At 45.9% G+C, this 19,184-nt stretch overlaps 1 long non-coding RNA gene across 1 annotated transcript; it reads left to right on the top strand.

Moving 5' to 3' along the window:
- The first annotated feature begins 1,524 nt into the window (after positions 1 to 1,524).
- LOC144672731 (uncharacterized) lies at positions 1,525 to 16,653 on the top strand. The gene is made up of 3 exons (XR_013574155.1): positions 1,525 to 2,945; positions 13,662 to 13,752; positions 15,447 to 16,653. It is a non-coding gene; the product is annotated as an uncharacterized LOC144672731 (long non-coding RNA).
- Positions 16,654 to 19,184: the final 2,531 nt, after the last annotated feature.

Raw genomic sequence — 19,184 nt, forward strand, 5'->3', positions numbered from 1 at the left:
TTTTACTTCTGCCCTATACTCTTCTAGGCTTTCTAAAGTATTAAGTTTTTTGTGACTGTCATAAGCTTTCTTTTTGTGCTTTATCTTAACTTGTATGCTGCTAGATAACCGGTGGGTCTAGGTTGGCAGTACCACCCTTTTTCTTTGTGGGGGCATGTCTACACTGTACCCATAGATCACTCTTTTCAATGCCTTCCACTGGTCTGTCACTGATTTCCCTTCCTCTCCCTTTAATGGAGAGGAGGTGACATAGTGGTATTGTCACTGTACTGATATTCCAGAGACTCAGGGTAATGGTCTGGGGAATTGGGTTTGAATCCCACCAAGGCAGATGATGAAATTTGAATTCAATAAAAATATGGAACTAAAACCATTGTTGATTGTTGTAAAAACCCATCTGGTTCACTAGTGACCTTTAGAGAAGGAAATCTGCCAACCAGACTCACAGTAACAAGGTTGACTCTTAACTGCCCACTGAACAAGGGCAATTAAGGATGGGCAATAAATGCTGGCCTAGCCAATGATGCCCACATTCCATGAATGAATTTAAAAAAGTAGCTGTCACCAGATCACCTCTCAGCTTTGTGAAATTTGTCTTTCCCCAATTTAGAACTTTTACTCCTCTTCTATCTTTATTCTTTTCGATAATCATGCTAAATATAACTGTATTATGGTCACTATCTCCAAAATGGTCACCCACTGTTACCTCATCCACTTTCTCAGCCTTATTTCCTAAGACTAAATCTAGAATTGCACTCCCTCTCACTGGGCTTGTTACATGCTGGCTAAAAAAGTTCTCTTGAATGCAGTTTAAGAATTTTGTGCTGTTTGTGCCTATTACACTGTTCGTATTCTAGTTAATATTAGGGTAGTTGAAGTCCCCAACTATTATTGCCCAATTGTTTTTGCACTCAGAAATTTTCCTACATATTTGCTCTTCTTTCACTATTTCACCATTTGGGCGTCTATAGTACATTCCAATTAATGTGGCTGCCCCTTTTTTATTTCTGAGCTCAACCCATATAGCTTTATTTGATCATTCATTTAGTATATCATCCCTCCTCACAGTTGTAATTAATTCTTTAACCAATAATGCTACACCCCACTTTTTTCAGCTTGCTTCCTACCCTGCCTGAAAACCCTATATCCAGGGATGTTGAGCTGCCATTTTTGCCCCTTTTTAAGCCAAGTTTCTGTTATAGCAATGATATCATGCTGCCATGTGTTTATCTGTGCCCTCGTCTCAACAGCTTTGTTTGCGATACTCCTTGTAGTTAAATAAATAGCTTTTAACATTGCCAAATTCCTGTGCTGTAAACCTTTTAACCTTTGCTTCTTCTGTCTTTCAGAGTCAATCGCTAATTTTCTGTCTCGCAGTCCCTGCTCTGAATTTGTCCTATCTGAATCGGCCCTCAGGTACCCAACCCCGTGGGATGTGTGAAAGACCCCATCTCCTGTTGGCTTTACACTCTCCTGAAATGTTTCTGAGATGAGTCTTCAAAATGCAATTACCTGTTTTAAAACAATGACTGCAGCAGGCATGGATTAATAGAATGTCCCTGTTATATACAGCCTCAGAGTACTTTAAGAGACTGTTGACCAAGCAGGAGAGAGATGTAGACTGCTGTACCGAAGCAGGCTGTTTGCCTGAAACTGTTTGCTCTCTGCCTCTCTCTTTCTTGGAAATATTGTGCCCAGATTTGCAAAGATCCTGAGAAGAGAAATCTATTGCAAACAGATCTTTTGGGAATAAAACGTGGAATTCTGCTCCTTGCAGCTATACCCAGGAAGACAACTGAACGAAATGGCCAAAACATGGAACTCACCAAGGCTCCTTAGACAGCACCTTCTAAACCCACAACCACTACCATCTAGAAGGGCAAAGGCAGCAGATACATGGGAACACCACCACCTGAAAGTTCCCCTCCAAGTCACTCACCATCCTGACTCGGGAATATCGCCATTCCTTCACTGTCGCTGTGTCAAAATCCTGGAACACCCTCCCTAACAGCACTGTGGGTGTACCTACACCACATGGACTGCAGCGGTTCAAGAAGGCAGCTCATCACCACCTTCTCAAGGGCAACTAGGGATGGGTAATAAGTGCTGGCCTCGCCAGTGATGCCCACATCCCATGAATTAATTTTTAAAAATCACCACAGCCAGACCAGCCAAAGAACAGCTAACCATATACTCCTGTGTCTTATCTTCTTCACAAACTGTTAAAACTCTTATTCTGCCATCTGTACTAGTGTGTGCTTGTGCATATGTTTATGTTTGTGTAGGCCCAGGTGAGTATGTGAGACACATGAATGGTGGTTGTGATTTATCTAGTTTTTTTTAAATTCAGGAAATAGTTTCAATAAACTTATCTTGTTCTTTGTTTAACCTAAGAAAACCTGTTAGACTCCCCAATTCTTTACAATCTGAAAATGTGAATATTGGGACTCCTGCAGTATTTACAAAGAACATGCTCTCTTAATTCACAAAAAACTTTGTTAAGGTCTAGAGTGAGAGAATAGGGGAATCATTTCACCCCTCCTGACATGGAACAAAAGTGAAACACTCAGGGAATAAATGGTATTGGGAAAGTGATGTAGAAGGAAGATAGATCTTTGAATAGTACCACGGCAAATTTAGAATAAATGTACCAAACCTGTCTCAAGAAAAAAGTAATTTTAAGTCACCAGAGACCCAGTTCTGATTTTACTGGATAACCTTTCCCCTGATGTTCCCTAAGCCTAAGATAAAGTTCAAGGTTATTCTGTCTCTGATGTTGGTTAAGAGAGCAAGACACAGGAAGACCATTTCCCTTCCCCTATCCTCATGAGAATGGATCTCAATTTGAGAATGCAGCTGCTTGTGAAAGGACATGGCTATGGCTGGAGGACTGTAAAATACCTTTCAAAGATATTGGCTTCTCCACTGTTGTCCCAGGCTGCCAGGTAAAATGTTCAATAAAACAAATTGAGTTGAGTTATCCGTTTTACTTTATGGTATTGGACTGACTTGGACAGCACAGCACACAGATGCAGTGTCATATATTTAAGGCCTTATTAATTAATTAAACCTGTCACCATAAAGTGTATTAAAGTCAAATTGTACTTTCCCTTAGAGGCTTGGTAGTATTCAATGCCAAAAATAAATAAAAAAACACAATTCCAAGAATTAAGAATCTTATAAAAAACCCTTTTGGATCTGCACATTCTGTATTTTCTGTAAGTTTATCATCACAACATTACAGGAAATCATATTTACAGCTATGTAAAAGATAAGAGCTGTATTTTGAAAGTGGCTATGGCCTTTCGGTTTACAGACTATTACAAGTAATTATTCACTCTACAGAGTTAAAAGAGTGTGATTATGTGGATCCTGACTAACTGGAGAATATTCTGCCCACATATGCCATTTCTTCAATAATTATGGAAACCTGGTTCTGATCTAAACAACCAATTTTTCTTGTGTTCCGCTGAACATTTCTGACATGTCATTTATTGCCAGGTAGCTTGGATTATAACCTGTATAGTTGTGTACTCGGTTTAATTTGCATTGATTTGGTTCCATATGCCGTTAGACATGGCACAGATGTTGAATGAGTGACGAGTTCTGGGATTGTTATTGTTTTCAGTGTTGTTGTCAGAAACCTTTCATCAACCGTAGTTTCTCTTTGACTGTTACTCCCCTTGGTCCTGTTGTTAAATACCTAATTTATATGAATTAGAAAGTCTAATTTCAAATTCTTCATGACATTAACTGCTCGCTGTAATAGGTTTACACTGCGCTGATGCGCGGACTTCACAAAACGCCTGAACAGGGACAAAGAGAGACTATTGGTGTGATTGAATTGAATCATTTGCCAATATTATATAAGATCAGCTTGCTAAGGCTGAGATTTTTGAATGAAGGGCAGTGGAAGTTTATGACTGCACTATGACTCCATTCAGTTATCAAGCTACTTTTATTCTGAAATGATTTATGAGTTCCTGACTTAGGTCCAACATTGAGCCACATAATCCAGAGTCATTCTGTAATTGAAATCATTATACAAATAGACATGAAGCAACAGTACTGGAACTCTGTGCGTGGCACTTTATTGCTTCATGCCTATCAAAACTAATGAGGTTAATTTCTTGAGCCACTCAGTCCCAGTCCAGGCACTGAACAAATCGAGGAAACTCGAAATACACTGCAGCCAACCTGGGTGTACTTGGTGGGTTAGGTCATTAGCATGGTGCAACTAAATAGCCAATGCAGCCACATTTCCCATCAGGATCTTGTACTGGGGAACGAGAAAGCAGCTGGTGTTTTCTGGGCCCTTAAACCAGTAGAATATTGCTTTAAAAATGATTCCTGGATCCCCGCTTTTTTTCCCTTGCTGCCTGGCTTCTTCAGATTCTGACTGCAGGGTGTTTTCAAAAGGAAATTGGATAAGCACCTGAAGAGAGAGAAAAAAAATATTGCTGGGCTGAGAAAAAAGGTGAGGGGAGTGGAACGAACTGAATTGTTCTTGCAGAGAGACAACATCAGCACAACAGGCCGAATGGCCTCCTTATGTGCTGTAAACATTCCAGGAACCTATGGGCAGAATTTTCCGCTCGTTGGGTGCCTGCCCGACCTGAATGAGTGTACAATGTTGTGCGATGACATTGGGCGAGCGTCCCGATGCCAACGTGCGGTTTAACGTTGCCCGTGTGATCTTTCGCTTGTTGCATGGGAAAAACGGGCAGGCGGGCAGGCCACAATTTGCAAAACCTCACCCACGGCCAGGGTAAGAAGGGCCAGTGGCATTGTCAATGTGAGTAGTGAGGATTTCTGGAGATAATTGGCTTATTGGTTCTTGTCAGATTATTCTCTGATCAGAGTTTCGTTGTTAGGCAATGGGGAGGTGATGGTGTAGTGCTATTGTCCCTGGACTAATAATCCAGAGACTCAGAGTAATGCTTTGGGGGCCTAGGTTTGAATCCTGCCATGGCAGATGGTGGAATTTGAATTCAACAAGAATCTGGAATTAAAAGTTGAATGATGACCATGAAACCATTTTCGATTGTTGTAAAAACCCATCTGGTTCACTAATGCCCTTTAGGGAAGGAAATTTTTCATCCTTACCTGGTCTGGCCTACATGTGACTCTAGACCCACAGCAGTGTGGTTGACTCTTAAATGCCCTCTGAAATGGCCAAGCAAGCCACTCAGTTGTATCAAACTGCTACAAAGTCACAAAAAAGGAAAGAAACCAGACCTAGGCACCCGAAACGACAACGGCAATCTACAGCCCTGTCGACCCTGCAAAGCCCTCCTGACTAACATCTGGGGGCTAGTGCCAAAATTGGGTGAACTGTCTCACAGACTAGTCAAGCAACAGCTTGACAAAGTCATCCTCACAAAACCATATGTAACAGACAATGTCCTAGACACCACCATCACCATCCCTGAGTGTGTGCTGTCCCACCAGCAGGACAGACCCAGCAGAGGTGGTGGCACAGTGGTATACAGTCAGGATGGAGTTGCCCTGGGAGCCCTCACAATGACTCTGTTCCCCATGAAGTTTCATGGCATCAGGTCAAACATGGCCAAAGAAACCTCCTGCTGATTACTATGTACTGCCCTCCCTCAGTTGACGAATCAGTGCTCCTCCACGTTAAACAGCATATGGAGGAAGCACTGAGGGTGGCAAGGGCATAGAATGTACTCTGGGTGGGGGACTTCAATGTCCATCACTAAGAGTGGCTCGGTAGCACCACTACTGACCGAGCTGGTCAAGTCCTAAAGGACATAGCTGCTAGAATGGGTCTACAGGAGGTGTTCAGGGAACCAACAAGAGGGAAATACACACTTGACCTCATCCTCACCAACCTGCCTGCCGCAGATGCATCTGTCTATGACAGTATCAGTAGGAGTGACCACCGCACAGTCGTTGGGGAGACGAAATCCTGCCTTCACATTGAGGACGCCCTCTATCGTGTTGTGTGGCACTACCACTGTGCTAAATGGGACAGATTTCAAACAGATCTAGCAGCTCAAGGCTGGGCATCCATGAAGCGTTGTGGGCCATCAGCAGCAGCAGAATTGTACTCGAACACAATCTGTAACCTCATGGTCCGGCATATCCCCCAATCTACCATTACCGTCAAGCCAGGGACTTAACCCTCGTTCAATGAAGAGTGCAGGAGGGCATGCCAGGAGCAGCACCAGGCATACCTAAAAATGAGGTGTCAACCTGGTGACACTATAAAACAGGACCACTTGCGTGCCAAACAGTATAAGCAGCAAGTGATAGACAGAGCTAAGCGAACCCACAACCAAAGGATCGGATCTAAGCTCTGCAGTCCTACCACATCCAGTCGTGAATGGTGGTGGAAAATTAAACAACTCACTGGAGGAGAATGCTCCACAAATACCCCCATCCTCAATGATGGGGGAGCCCAGCACATCAGTGCAAAAGGCAAGACTGAAGCATTTGCTACAATCTTCAGCCAGAAGTGCCGAGTGGATGATCCATCTCGGCCTCCTCCGGATCCCCGGCATCAGAGATGCCAGTCTACAGCCAATTCAATTCACCCCACGTGATATCAAGAAATGGCTGAAGGCACTAGATACTGCAAAGGCTATGGACCTTGACATATTCCAGCAATAGTACTGAAGACTTGTGCTCCAGACCTTGCTGCGCCCCTAGCCAAGCTGATCCAGTACAGATAGAACACTGGCATCTACCCAGCTATGTGGAAAATTGCCCAGGTATGAACTACACACAAAAAGCAGGAAAAAAAACAACCAGGCCAATTCCCGCCCCAGCAGTCTACTCTCGATAATCAGCAAAGTAATGGAAGAGGCCATCAACAGTACTATCAAGCGGCACTTGCTTAGCAATAACCTGCTCACTGACACCCAGTTTGGGTTCCGCCAGGGCCACTCAGCTCCTGACCTCATTACAGCCTTGGTTCAAACAAGGACAAAAGAGCTGAACTCTCGAGGTGAGGTGAGAGTGATTGCCTTTGACATCAAGGCTGCATTTGACCAAGTGCGGCATTAAGGAGCCCGAGCAAAACTGGAGTCAATGGGAATATGGGGGAAAACGCTCCACTGGTTGGAATCATACCTAGCACAAAGGAAGATGGTTGTAGTCAACAACAAAAACAAAAATACCTGGAAAAACTCAGCAGGTCTGGCAGCATCTGTGGAAGGGAGCACAGTTAACGTTTCGAGTCCGCATGACTCTTCAACAGAACTAAGGAAAAATAGAAAAGGGGTGAAATATAAGCTGGTTTAAGGTGGGGGGGGGTGGTGGGGGTTGGGACAAGAGAGCTGGATAGAGGGCCAGTGATAGGTGGTGATAACCAAAAGATGTCATAAACAAAAGGACAAAGAGGTGTTGAAGGTGGTGATATTATCTAAAGGAATGTGCTAATTAAGGGTAGAAAGCAGGACGAGCAAGGTACAGATAGCCCTAGTGGGGGTGGGGTGAAGGAATCGAAAAAGGCTCAAAGGTAGAGATAAAACAATGGATGTAAATACATTTAAAAATAATGGAAATAGGTGGGAAAAGAAAAATCTATATAAATTATTTGAAAAAACAAAAAGGAGGGGGAAAAATCAGAAAGGGGGTGGTGATGGCCTCTATGGTTACTGGAGGTCCAGCTCCAGGACATCACTGCAGGAGTTGCTCTGGATAGTGTCCTAGGCCTAACCATCTTCAGCTGCTTCATCAATGACCTTCCTTCCATCATAAGGACATGTTTGGGAATGTTCGCTGATGTTTGAACAAAGTTCAAAACCATTTGCGATCCTCAGATACTGAAGCAGTCTGTGTCCTTATGCAGCAAGGCCTGGACAATATCCAGGCTTGGGCTGACAAGTGGCAAGTAATATTCGCACCACACAAGTGTCAGGCAATGACCATCTCCAACAAGAGAGAATCCAACCATAGCAACTTGATGTTCAATGGCATTGCCATCACTAAATCCCCCACTACAAGAGCAGGTCAGAGGCTAGGAATCCTGTGATGAGTAACTCACCTCCTGGCTCCCCAAATCCTGTCCACCATCTACAAGGCACAAGTCAGGTGTGAGATGGAATACTCCCCACTTGCCTGGATGAATGTAGCTTCCACAGCACTCAAGAAGCTTTACACCGTCCAGGACAAAGCAGCCCATTTGATTGGCACCACTTCCACAAATATTTACTCCCTCCACCACCGACGAACAGTAGCAGCAGTGTGTACCATCTACAAGATGGAATACAGGAATTCACCAAGGCTCCTTAGGCAGCACCTTCCAAACCCATGACCACTACCATCTAGAAGGACAAGGGCAGCAGATACATGAGAATACCACCATCTGGAAGTTCCCCTCCAAGCCACTCACCATCTTGAATTGGAAATAAAATGCCGTTCCTTCGTTGTCGCTGGGGCAAAATCCTGGTACTCCCTCCATAACAGCACTGTGGGTATACATGGACACATGGACTGCAGCAGTTCAAGAAGGCAGCTCACCACCACCTTCTCAAGGGCAACTATTGATGGGCAATAAATGCTGGCCCAGTCAGTGAAGTCCACATTCCCTGAATAATATAAAAGAAGTATTTCCAGGCTTCATTTTGGACTCACTGATGTCTTCCAGGCCCCCTTAGGATTTGGACCCTGTGGACACTTCCAGGTATCAGACAGCCTTCCCTTACCCTAGTAATGAGGATTGTGGTCTCCGCTGGAGACACCTCCTCTGAGGAGGAAGGAAGAGGCAGAAGGGTGAGGAGGCCAGGTGTCCCAATGCAGCTTCCAGGTGAGGGACATGTGGGAGGAGAGGCGCAGTCACAAGGGATGCAGGGCCAGCAGGAAGTCCAAGGCAGAAGGGGCTGTAGAAGACACCACTATCCTGCTGCCTGGATTTGCAGGCGGCGAAGCAGCTACCTCAATATGTCCAACATGCAATGCCGAAGGAGGCTCCGTCTCTCTAGGAAGACCTTGACCTCCATTTGTCAGATGATTGGGCCTGAGATCAGTTCCGAATGTGTGGGTGGACACCCCATGCCAGTGGCTCTGAAGATCACAGTAGCCCTCAACTTCGGCTCTTTCCAGGGGTCAGTGGGGAATCTGTTTGGAGTGTCCCAATCAGCTGTCCACAGTTGCGTCAAGCTGGTGACAGAAGCTCTGCTCAGGCGGGTATTGACTTTCATTCATTTCCGCATGGATGAGGCCAGCCAGGCTGAGTGGGCCAGAGGCTTCGCAGTGATTGCTGGGATCCCCCGCATCCAGGGTGCTATCGGCTGTGCATTTGTGGCCATTAAGGCGCCAGCGGGTCAGTCGGGTGCCTTCGTCAACAGGAAGGGCTTCCACTCCATGGACCTGCAGATAGTGTGTGACCACAGGATGCAAATTCTGCAAGTCTGTGCAAGGTACCCTGGCAACTCACATGGCGCTTATATCCTGAGACACTCCCAACAGCCAAGGCTCTTCAGTGCTCCAGCCCGACTGGATGAATGGCTGCTGAGTGACAATGCCTATCCTTTGAAAAGGTGGCTCATGATGCCTCTCCACCACCCAAGAACACAGGCGGAGCAGCGTTACAACAGGAGCCATGCCTCCAAACGGGCGGTGGTAGAGAGAACCATAGGTTCCCTCAAGATGCGTTTCCGATGCCTGGACCATTCAGAGGGTGCATTACAATACCCTCCCAGAGCGGACGTCACTGATAGTGATTGAATGCTGCGCTCTCCACAATCTGGCACTGGCAAGGGGGGGACCCACTGGAGGAAGAGGATGTTGACACAGCTGCACAGGTCACAGAGGATGAATCCAGTAGTGAGTCAGAAGAGGAACATGGTGAGGAGAACGCTGAGGGCGTGGAGCCAGACCTCAATAACCTTCAGGGAGGCAGAGACACCAGGGACGCCTTGATCCAACGCTCCTTCAGCTAGGATGCCAAATAAGAGCTACCACCTCATGCCAGGGCTGCCACCTCCATCCTGGATCGCAGAAATGACCCTTTCCTTGGCCCCCAATATACACCCAGTGTCTGTGCAATAAAGTTTCGAGCCACCCACGTCCAGCATTACCTACTGGGCTACCCTGCAGCTACAAAACAAATGAAGCATACTCAGGCCAATAACACAAAAGCAATTTAATTTAATGTTGGAACTCACATTGTATTGAACGGAACAATATCCAGTGTTGGTAGTCACACCATTAAAAAAAGAAAAACAAAATGGGGGAGCAAAAGATCACCCGTTACCAGTTCCTCTTGTGCTTGAAGTGTTTTAAACTTACGTTTACGGGTGTTACATCTCGGTGCTTCCCTCTCGCTAGCATTGGGATTGGAGACAAGCTGCTGACTCTGCTGTCCTGTTGGCCTTGGTGACCTTGGCAGCCATCTTCTGGCCAATGGAGCCTGTGCTGGCCCTGCCTATGAGGGAGCGGCCAGTGCCACGGCTGCCATCTCCCCAGTCACCGCAGCCTCATCAGATGCAACAGTCACTGGCAGAGGGGAGGAGGAACTGCTGCCGTCATCCAGAGCACCCTGAGAGGAGCCCGCAGAGACGACAAGCAGCTCGTACGCCAACATGAGGTTGATGTGGGTCTCCCTGCTCACCACTGATGGGCAGGCATCTAGCTGGAATACTGGGTGGCCCCATCCATCTCGCACATGGACACTGACCAGCTGAGGTCAGCGCCTCTGTGAGGGCTTTCAAGTCCAAACACAACCCCAGGAACCCCTGATTCTGTTCTTGGAGCAGCCTCTCCATGAGAGTCGCCACTCTCTCCATGGAGGAGACTCTCGGCTATGAGGGTCAACGCAGTGCTCACACTCCACAGAGACACCTGCACAATGGAGACAACGGCATGCAGACCCTCATGGATCTCCGACAGATGCTCCCGCACATCCTGCTGGACATCCAGCATCTGCTGCCTAATGGATGATGCCAGAGGCTCATCATCAGGCTTCAACTGAGCATCATCTTGGTCTCCAGCAGTCCTCTGACTGCCGGTGCCCTGGGCACTGCCTGCCTCCAGCTTCACCTCAAGTGAGTGTGAAGTACCCTCATCAATGTGCACCGAGATACTGTCCACCGAACTAATGCACACTGAAGTGCTGGTATCTGCGCTGGTGCCTGGTTCAGAGAGTGGGTGTGACGAGGGTGCTTGGGGAGTATGGTGGTCCTCCGGGATCAGGGGTGGCCCTTCAGGGTCCAGAGTGCGAACACCCGCTGGTGAATCTGAAAGGGAGAAGAAGGACATGTCATTAGTTAAACTCATCACACTGTGTGCATGCCGGGCACCCTAATGAGACAACAGAGATCTGGATCATGGTGCCATTGCCTTTCAATGATCAATGGGGACTCCAGGTTCGAAGCTCACATCAATGAAGAGACTACACTAGAATGGTTACACAAGCCGAAATTCTCACCTCACTGCACAGCACTCCTACCTTCGTCTGAGACCTCAGCCACACCGCGGCCGGTTGACCGAGCTGCATGGCACCTCTCGAGCTGCAAGGCCTCCTGCTCGTACCGAGAGAGGATGTGGAGGTGTGAGGGTCCTCTGCCAGTCCGCGACCTCTCAATTCTGCTATGGGATGTCTTCTCCTGAAAGGAGAGAGGAGCATTGATTAGTCCACTCTCTACCTGCAGCATCATTGCAGCCTGGCCAATCCCAGCTGAGATACACCTTGCAGGGCAGATCCGAGTCGTGGCCCTAGATGTGCAAGACACTCAGTCAAAGCAGCCAGGGCTCAGCCCCTTGGCCATCTCCAGCGTGACTGACAGTTGGCACTCAGGCTCTAACACCTCTGAGCTGCACGGAATGGGGTGGGGGGGGTGGGAGGGGGTGCGGGAAAGGGGGTGCGGGAAATGGCCAGCCCAAACCAATTCAACTCACTGACCCATGCCAACATGGTACTCACCCTTCCTGAGAACAGCAGGTCATTGAAGCGCTTCTGGCCCTGCACTATGTTGCGCCACACCACATCGTGGCTGCTCACCCGGGCTGCCACCTCCTCCCATGGCTTCTTGGTGAGGTGTGGTGGCCTCCTCCTCCCATCTCTGGTGTTAAGGGAGCCTCTGGCAGCCACCTCCTCCAGGAGGGCAGCGAGGCACTCGTCGGAAAAACAGGGGGGGTTGAGTGGTCTCTGCACCCACGTTTGCAGCCATGTTGCTGCTGCAATGCCGACGCGGGCAGCCTCCCTGGGGCCGAGTTGCCATTGGACCCGGTGGACAACAGGCCCCTGCCCCCGCTCGCCCCTTCTCGGGAATTCTCCAGCCGGCGTTCACACTGGGCAGGCCTTAGTTGGCCCGCCAGCATGAAATCATGGTCTGGCCCTGATCGCGGGCGGCGGCCGGCTTCCTGACCCCTCCCACCTGCCCCCGCCGAGCACGCCCGACGAGAGCAAAATTCTGCCCTCTGATTCTACAAGGCCTATCACCAACGTGTTGTGGGTGCTTCTGTGCCTTGGCACCCCTTGACTGCAGAAAATGAAACGGGGAGAGTTGGGGATACCCCCCCATCTTGTGGCACTGGGTGCTGGACCAATGTCAATTGTCACAAGCGAGGTTAAGATTGGGCCCAATGCTTTCAAAAGCTTTTCTACTAAGGTTCTTGATTGTGTCACTGCCCCCAGGTTTTGCTGTTTGTTTTCTGGATGTGGGCAATGCTGGCAAGGCTCCATTCCTGGTTTCCCTAAGAAGTGGTGTTGGACCTTCTAGAATCAGTGGAGCATCCATTCTAATCTATCTAGCACGTCCTTGTTCAAGTTGCCCCTGTCTAATTTTTACTTTTCCAACAGCATCGAAACAGCTCTTACCAAAGTGAAATGACACACTCCGTGACCTCATCCCTCCTCACTCTACTTGACTTCTTTACAGTGTTCAGAATGAACTGCACTTGGTGGATTTTCTTCTTGTTCATAAATACAAAGAACTTCAAATATAAAAATGGAACACTGCACTTTAGGCACTAATTGTCGCCATCAAGCACTCCCAGAGTAATGCTTTCTTGATTGTGTCCAAACAATTTGTCTCTGTCCCCACCCTCACAAGGAAAACCAACCATTTTGCTTTTCCTTTAGCCAGCCTGTTACGAATACATGAGGAGGGGTAAAAATGACTCCCCTATTATACCTCTCCAAGTCTGACTGTAACAGGGTTTTTTTATGAATTTAGTGAGGATGTGCTTTGCCAATACCGCAGGATTCCCACTGTGCACACTTTCAAATGATAAAGAACTAACCAGACAGGTTTTCTGAGTTTAAACAAAGGAGGAGGTAAGTTTAACTTCCCAAGTTAAAATAAAACTAGGTAAACTGCAACCATAATGCAAATACATCTCACACACACACACACACACATACAGATGGTAGAATAAGAGAATAGGCTTCACGGTATTTTACAGTTTGTGAAGAAGATTAGCAATCAAAGAAATATACGGTTAACTGTCCTTTGGCTGGTCTTGATATTTTGTGATTCCACATTATGGCCATTTTGTTCTGTTGTCTTCCGGGTGTAGTTGTATGGAGCAGATTTCCACGTTTTATCCTCAAAAGATCACAGGTGGCAGATTTCTCTTCTCAGGGCGGTGACTTTGCAAATCTGGGTACAATACTTTCGAGAGAGAGAGAGAAACAGCTTCCTTGCAGCTTTCAGTACAGAATTCTGATCTCTCTTTTGTGATCTTTCTAGCTTGGTAAACAGCTCTTAAAAGTCCTGCTAGCTGAATATTCCAGAGGAATACGAATACTATGTCTGCTGTAGCTATTGTTTTGTCAAATAGGTAATTGCATTTTGATGTCTCATCTCAGAAACATTTGAAGAGTTTTGGGATAGTGTGAAAGCCAACAGGAGATGGGGGCCTTTCAAGCTTCATGGGGATTTGGATGTCTGTTCCCTTTACATCACACTTGGGCGGAATGCAAGTTGTATATTCTGGCTAGCTGGCAGTTCTTCATTGTCTTAATAGGGTTACAGTTTAATATGTTTATGAAAAAATCCAGCCAGAAAATGGAGAATTAGAAATTGTATCTTTTTAAAGAAAACGCATCCTTGTAACAAGCCATAATCATAATCCCTAAGTAAAACCTGCCAACTTGAGTTGAAATGTGAGTAGAATTGTGGCCCACTGAAATAGGTTTGAGACTTCCCAAAATGCAATATATTTGGATCCTTTGGAGCAAGCTGAATGTCGAAGTTGAATTTAGACGCAGGGCACAAACCTAAAATAGAAATGTACTAAAATAAAATATAAATGCTGGAAATACTGAGCAGGTCTGGCAGCATCTGTGGTGAGAGAAACAGAGTCATCATAGGCTAAATTTTCTCATGGGCTTCTGGATCTTGACATCAGGTCCAAATGCGGATCTGAGCCCACACACTGGCAGCGGGACCAGAATAGGGATACTCCTGGAGTCGCTGCCTCCTATAGGCCGTCTCCAAGATCACTATCCAATTAATGGTGACAGACAAGCACTCAATGCTGCTGGCTCAATCAGAGAACCTGCAGCTCTGAAGCCTCGGCAACCCCACTGAGAGAGGTGGGCGCTACTGAGACAGTTAGATCAAGAGGGCGCCTCAACATGGAGGTGCCCTCAGAGAAGTAAACCCCTCTCGTTGGAGGGCAAACTCAGTGGGGCTGCAGGGGCAACCTTCCTGTCTTTGGCCTGCTCTTTCAGTCTTGGAGCCTCTGACTCTGGTGGCTCCCCCTCCCCACCTGGACTGCCAAGAGGATGTCGCCTCCACGGAGCTGGTGGCCACTCCATGTGGTGGAGGGCTACTTCAACACTGAAAAAATTCCGGCAGGCCATCTAAATCACCCCTAGTCGGGGCATTGAATACGGTAATTGCCTGCCCTCCTCTGATCAATATGCAGCTGATCTGGGTTCCTACCTGTCACAGGGAAACTTTCCGGTGGCAGGAATACATAGTGGACCCATCCTGACACAGCTCCCCAGTAATTTTCCAGACCAGCTCCATTCCCGATCCCCTCCCCTGGAGCCAAGAGAATTCTGCTCAACATTTCAGGTCTGTGGCTTATCATCAGAATTGGTTCTGATGTAAGGTCACAGACCTGAAACATTAACATTTTTCGCTCCCCCCCCCACCGACAAATGCTGCCTCACCTGCTGTATGTTTGCAGCATTTTCTGTTTGTATTACAGATTTCTAGCATCCTCAGTATTTCGCTTTTTATAGAATTGTGCTAATCTGGTGGAATGTGTGACCGTCGCTGGTCTATTTTGGTTTCAAATATTTGATAATTTACCAGCTCATTTTAAGGTGGCATTTGATTTGGTTACAGACGTTGATAAACGCTGGGATATCTGATAATTTGGGATTTTCATTTTACACTCGACAAATTTTGCCTACTTTAATCTCCAGAACAAGGGACAGCTTTGCAGTCTTTCGACTGAAACATGAAAAAAAATGACAGCATCCAAGTCTGTATTTGTAATTTTTTTTTTTACCTCCATAGCATTTCAGGGAAGCTTGGTCCTGTTCTCAGTGGATATCCAAGCAGATGAGAATTCAAGCTGAGGCCACTAGATTTCTCCCTCCCCTCTCAAGAATGAACTGTCTCGTTACAGAATCCCCTCTGCTGCCACCAGCTGATTCAGTTCAGACTAAAAATTGAAGCCGGCATTGAACAGCTGACTAAGGAATGCAGTTACCAAGTCATTGGTGGAACCGTGTGCAAACAGAGATTTTAAAAATATTCTTATTGCTTTCCTTTACATGAACTAGGAAGATCGTAACATTTCAATGTCTAAAGTCAAGGACACAGTCGCTGATAACCTCCCTGGGCGTGTACATTCTATCATGGTGCCCCCGGAAGGTGAATCAAACTGGTTTCTTTACTGTCGATCTCAGCGATGTCAACAGTAGCCGAACTAAAACTAGCAAATTCTTACAGAAAAAAACTAGATTCCACCATCAGATCATGAAAAATCATACTGACCAGGGAATAGTGGTGTAAAAAAAAAACCCATAAAATGCCTTGTGTAGTTTACAGTTTTCAGTATGTTTTCCTGACACATAAATGTTGGAACTGCAAGCTTAGCAGATTTATGGATTTGATTACCCAGCTGTGGGTATAACTGGTACAGTTACTGAATTGGATTTTATACACTCGTTAGTTGCAAAGTTGTTGCCATGATTATGGAAATGTCTTTCGAACCTTAGGTCATATAGCATTGCCTCAGGGGAGTAGTGTTCAAACAAATACACATGACTTGCACGTGCTATTCTCCCATCTTAACCTTTCTTCCTGACACTGGCCATGGATAATCTTGGAAATCGGCAATCCCCATTGACGCAGGACAGGGAATCTAACTTTAATTAAATATTCAACTGCTGCTCGTGAAACCCATGTAAATTTGGGCCTGTGATTTTGCTGGGTCTCCAGAGGTCAGGTCATTCATTATTAAAGAGTGGCTTTGAGTGGGGATAGGACGATAGATCTGCAGTCACCAGTAAATCCATAAAATCCCAACTTCAGTAAAGGAATTACCACCCCCGGCTGGCTTATCCATTTTCTAAGCTGCCTTTTATTTTTGTTGCTATTGTACTGTGCTGTCGATTTTATTCCAAAAATATATCAGAGAATAGGCAAATGTACACCAATAGTAAAACCAGCTGCAAAAAATGGTCTGTGCCAACAATGATCTGCTTCAATTGCAGAATAAAAGCAGCTTTGTGAAATTATTTTATTCTTCCTTTCACATTTTAATGAATGAAGAAAACTGGCTATCTTGTCGTCTCATTTGATTTGTTAATAGATCATTCCAATGCTCTGTGTTTTTTGAGTACAACTATAATAGATGGATGTAGGCAGTACAACAACAACTTGCATTTATATAGCAATTTTAATGCAGCAAGCTGTCCAATTGTGCTTCACAGGAGTGTTATCAAATCAAATTTGACACCAACCTACATATGAGATACTCGGGCAAGTAACCTAAGGTTTGTTGAAGGAGCTAGGTGTTAAGGGGTGTCTTAAAGGAGGAGAGAGAGATAGAAAGATGAAGAGGTTTAGTTTCATTTAGGCCGAATAGTCTACTCCAGTTCCTAATCCATATGTTCGCATGTATGAGGGAATTCTAGAACTTAGAGCCTTGGCAGCTGAAGGCATTGATGGAGTGATGAAAATCAAGAATGTGCAAGAGGACAGAATTGGGTTAGCACAGAGAAGTCAGAGGGTTGTGGTGCTGCAGGAGGTTACAGAGATTGGGGTCCAAGGTCAAAAAGGATTTGAAATTAAGGATTTTAATTTAAAAACAAGTGTCTATCAGACCAGGAGCCAACGTGGGTCAGCCAGTACAGGGGTAATGGGTGAATGGGGCTTGGTGAGGATTCATGCAGCATGAGCAGAACTGCTCATGTCATACGTCTCTAAGCACTTTACATTACTAAATCCCCTTTGAAATGAAGTGACTATTGTGCACGCAAATTGTATGCATGCATAAAGCCATGCCTGCTCCAGTTTCACAACAGTCCATCTCCATCAGAATTAAAATGTGAGGTTATTGACCTACCTTTAGAGTATTGCACCCATTGACAACTCCAAGAAAGCTATGGAAGACAGCGGAAAGGAGAGAAATTTAAACCATGCCATACTCTGTTCCTTCTTCTTATCGTGTCCACGGACACCCTATACATGGCCCAGCCAGAACTGGACACATTTTTGCGCCTTGTTGTTGAACTTGGCAAGATCTGCAACAGTGCAGGGTTCCTCTAGCGATAGACATTGCAGGAGATGTTGCATAGTCTGTGACTCAGTTCCACATTCACAAGTTGTCGGGCAGGTTGTATATCCCCATTTGCTTAGTGACACCTTTGAATGACCTACACCAGTCCTAAGTCTGTTAAGGCACTTCCAGGTTGCCCAGTTGCAATTAGCTCCTGGGGGAAGGCTTTCATCCGGTAGAATTTCCATCGCTGGGGGTTGTTCGAGACTGGCGAGCTGGTCTTTCCACAAGGCGATGTGGGCTTCAGATGGGGTTGATTGTAATGGAACAACACTGTTCATGAAGCTCTTCCTTGACTTTAGGCAGCTGGGTGTAGGTGTATGACCATGTAGAGGGTGCCTCTCATCTGATGTTTGACGGAGTCGCTCTTTCTTGCTGGCTACCATTCTTCTTATATCAGGGGAAGCGATACCCACCAGGATATATAGGCTGTTGGTATTTGTTGGTTTTAAACAACCTGTGATAAGTTGGCAGCTTGCATTCAGGACGGCATTCATCTTCTTAGCATGAGTAGATCTTTCCCATGCAGGGCAGGCATATTCAGCAGTGGAATAGCAAAGAGCAAGTGCACTGGTTTGCAATGTTTTCGAGCTTGCTCCCCATTTTGTGTTAGTGAGCTTATTCAGGATGTTGTTTTGTGCGCTTACTTTTGCCTTTGTCTTTTCGATGTGGTTCTTGTCATCTGTCAAGGGTGACTCCTAAATAGATAGGGTGCTCGCAATGCATCAGTGTTGCTCCACACCAGGTTACTTTAAACTGGTGTTTGGCTTCACGGTTTCTGAGGTGGAATGCACAAACTTGCGTCTTTGATGGGTTTGTGCGAAGATCATTTTCTTCATAGTAGGATGTTAGTCTCTCCAAGGCCTCAGAAAGCATTTTCTCCACGGTGTTAAAATCAGTGCTTTTCCTCTCTGTTCCAGAATATAGAGAACCGCCATTCATCTACCAGTGTTAAAGCTATGGTATCTTATCCTACATGAAGAAATATAACGAAGTTCAAATTTATCTAATGGTGTGACATTGCTTGATTTTCTCTGTCCTGCTTCAGAAATGGTCAATAAAGTGATGCAAATATAGAATCTTAGAATCATAGAATGGTTATGGCACAGAAGGAGGCCATTCAGCCCATTCTGATTGTGTCTTCGGCAGAAGCAACTCAGCTAATCTCATTTCCCCACCCTTTCCAAAAAGCCCTGCCATTTTTCTCTTTGGGTGATTATCCGGTTCCTTTCGGAAAGCCGGAATTCTACTTCCACCACACTCTCATGCAGTACATTCCAGATCATGTTGATCTTTGGAATAAACAATGTAAATCAAGCATTTAAATCACACTTCTTATAAAGTTATCTAGATTATAGGGCTTTAATAATACATTACCCTCACTTAGGAACCACTGCAAGGAAAGAGTTGCCTATCCTCTACATGACAGGGACTTGAGGGCAGGCACTGCATTGAACTGCACACAC

The sequence above is a fragment of the Cetorhinus maximus genome, chromosome 3 (assembly GCF_964194155.1).
Source record: "Cetorhinus maximus chromosome 3, sCetMax3.hap1.1, whole genome shotgun sequence".
Lineage (NCBI taxonomy): Eukaryota > Metazoa > Chordata > Chondrichthyes > Lamniformes > Cetorhinidae > Cetorhinus > Cetorhinus maximus.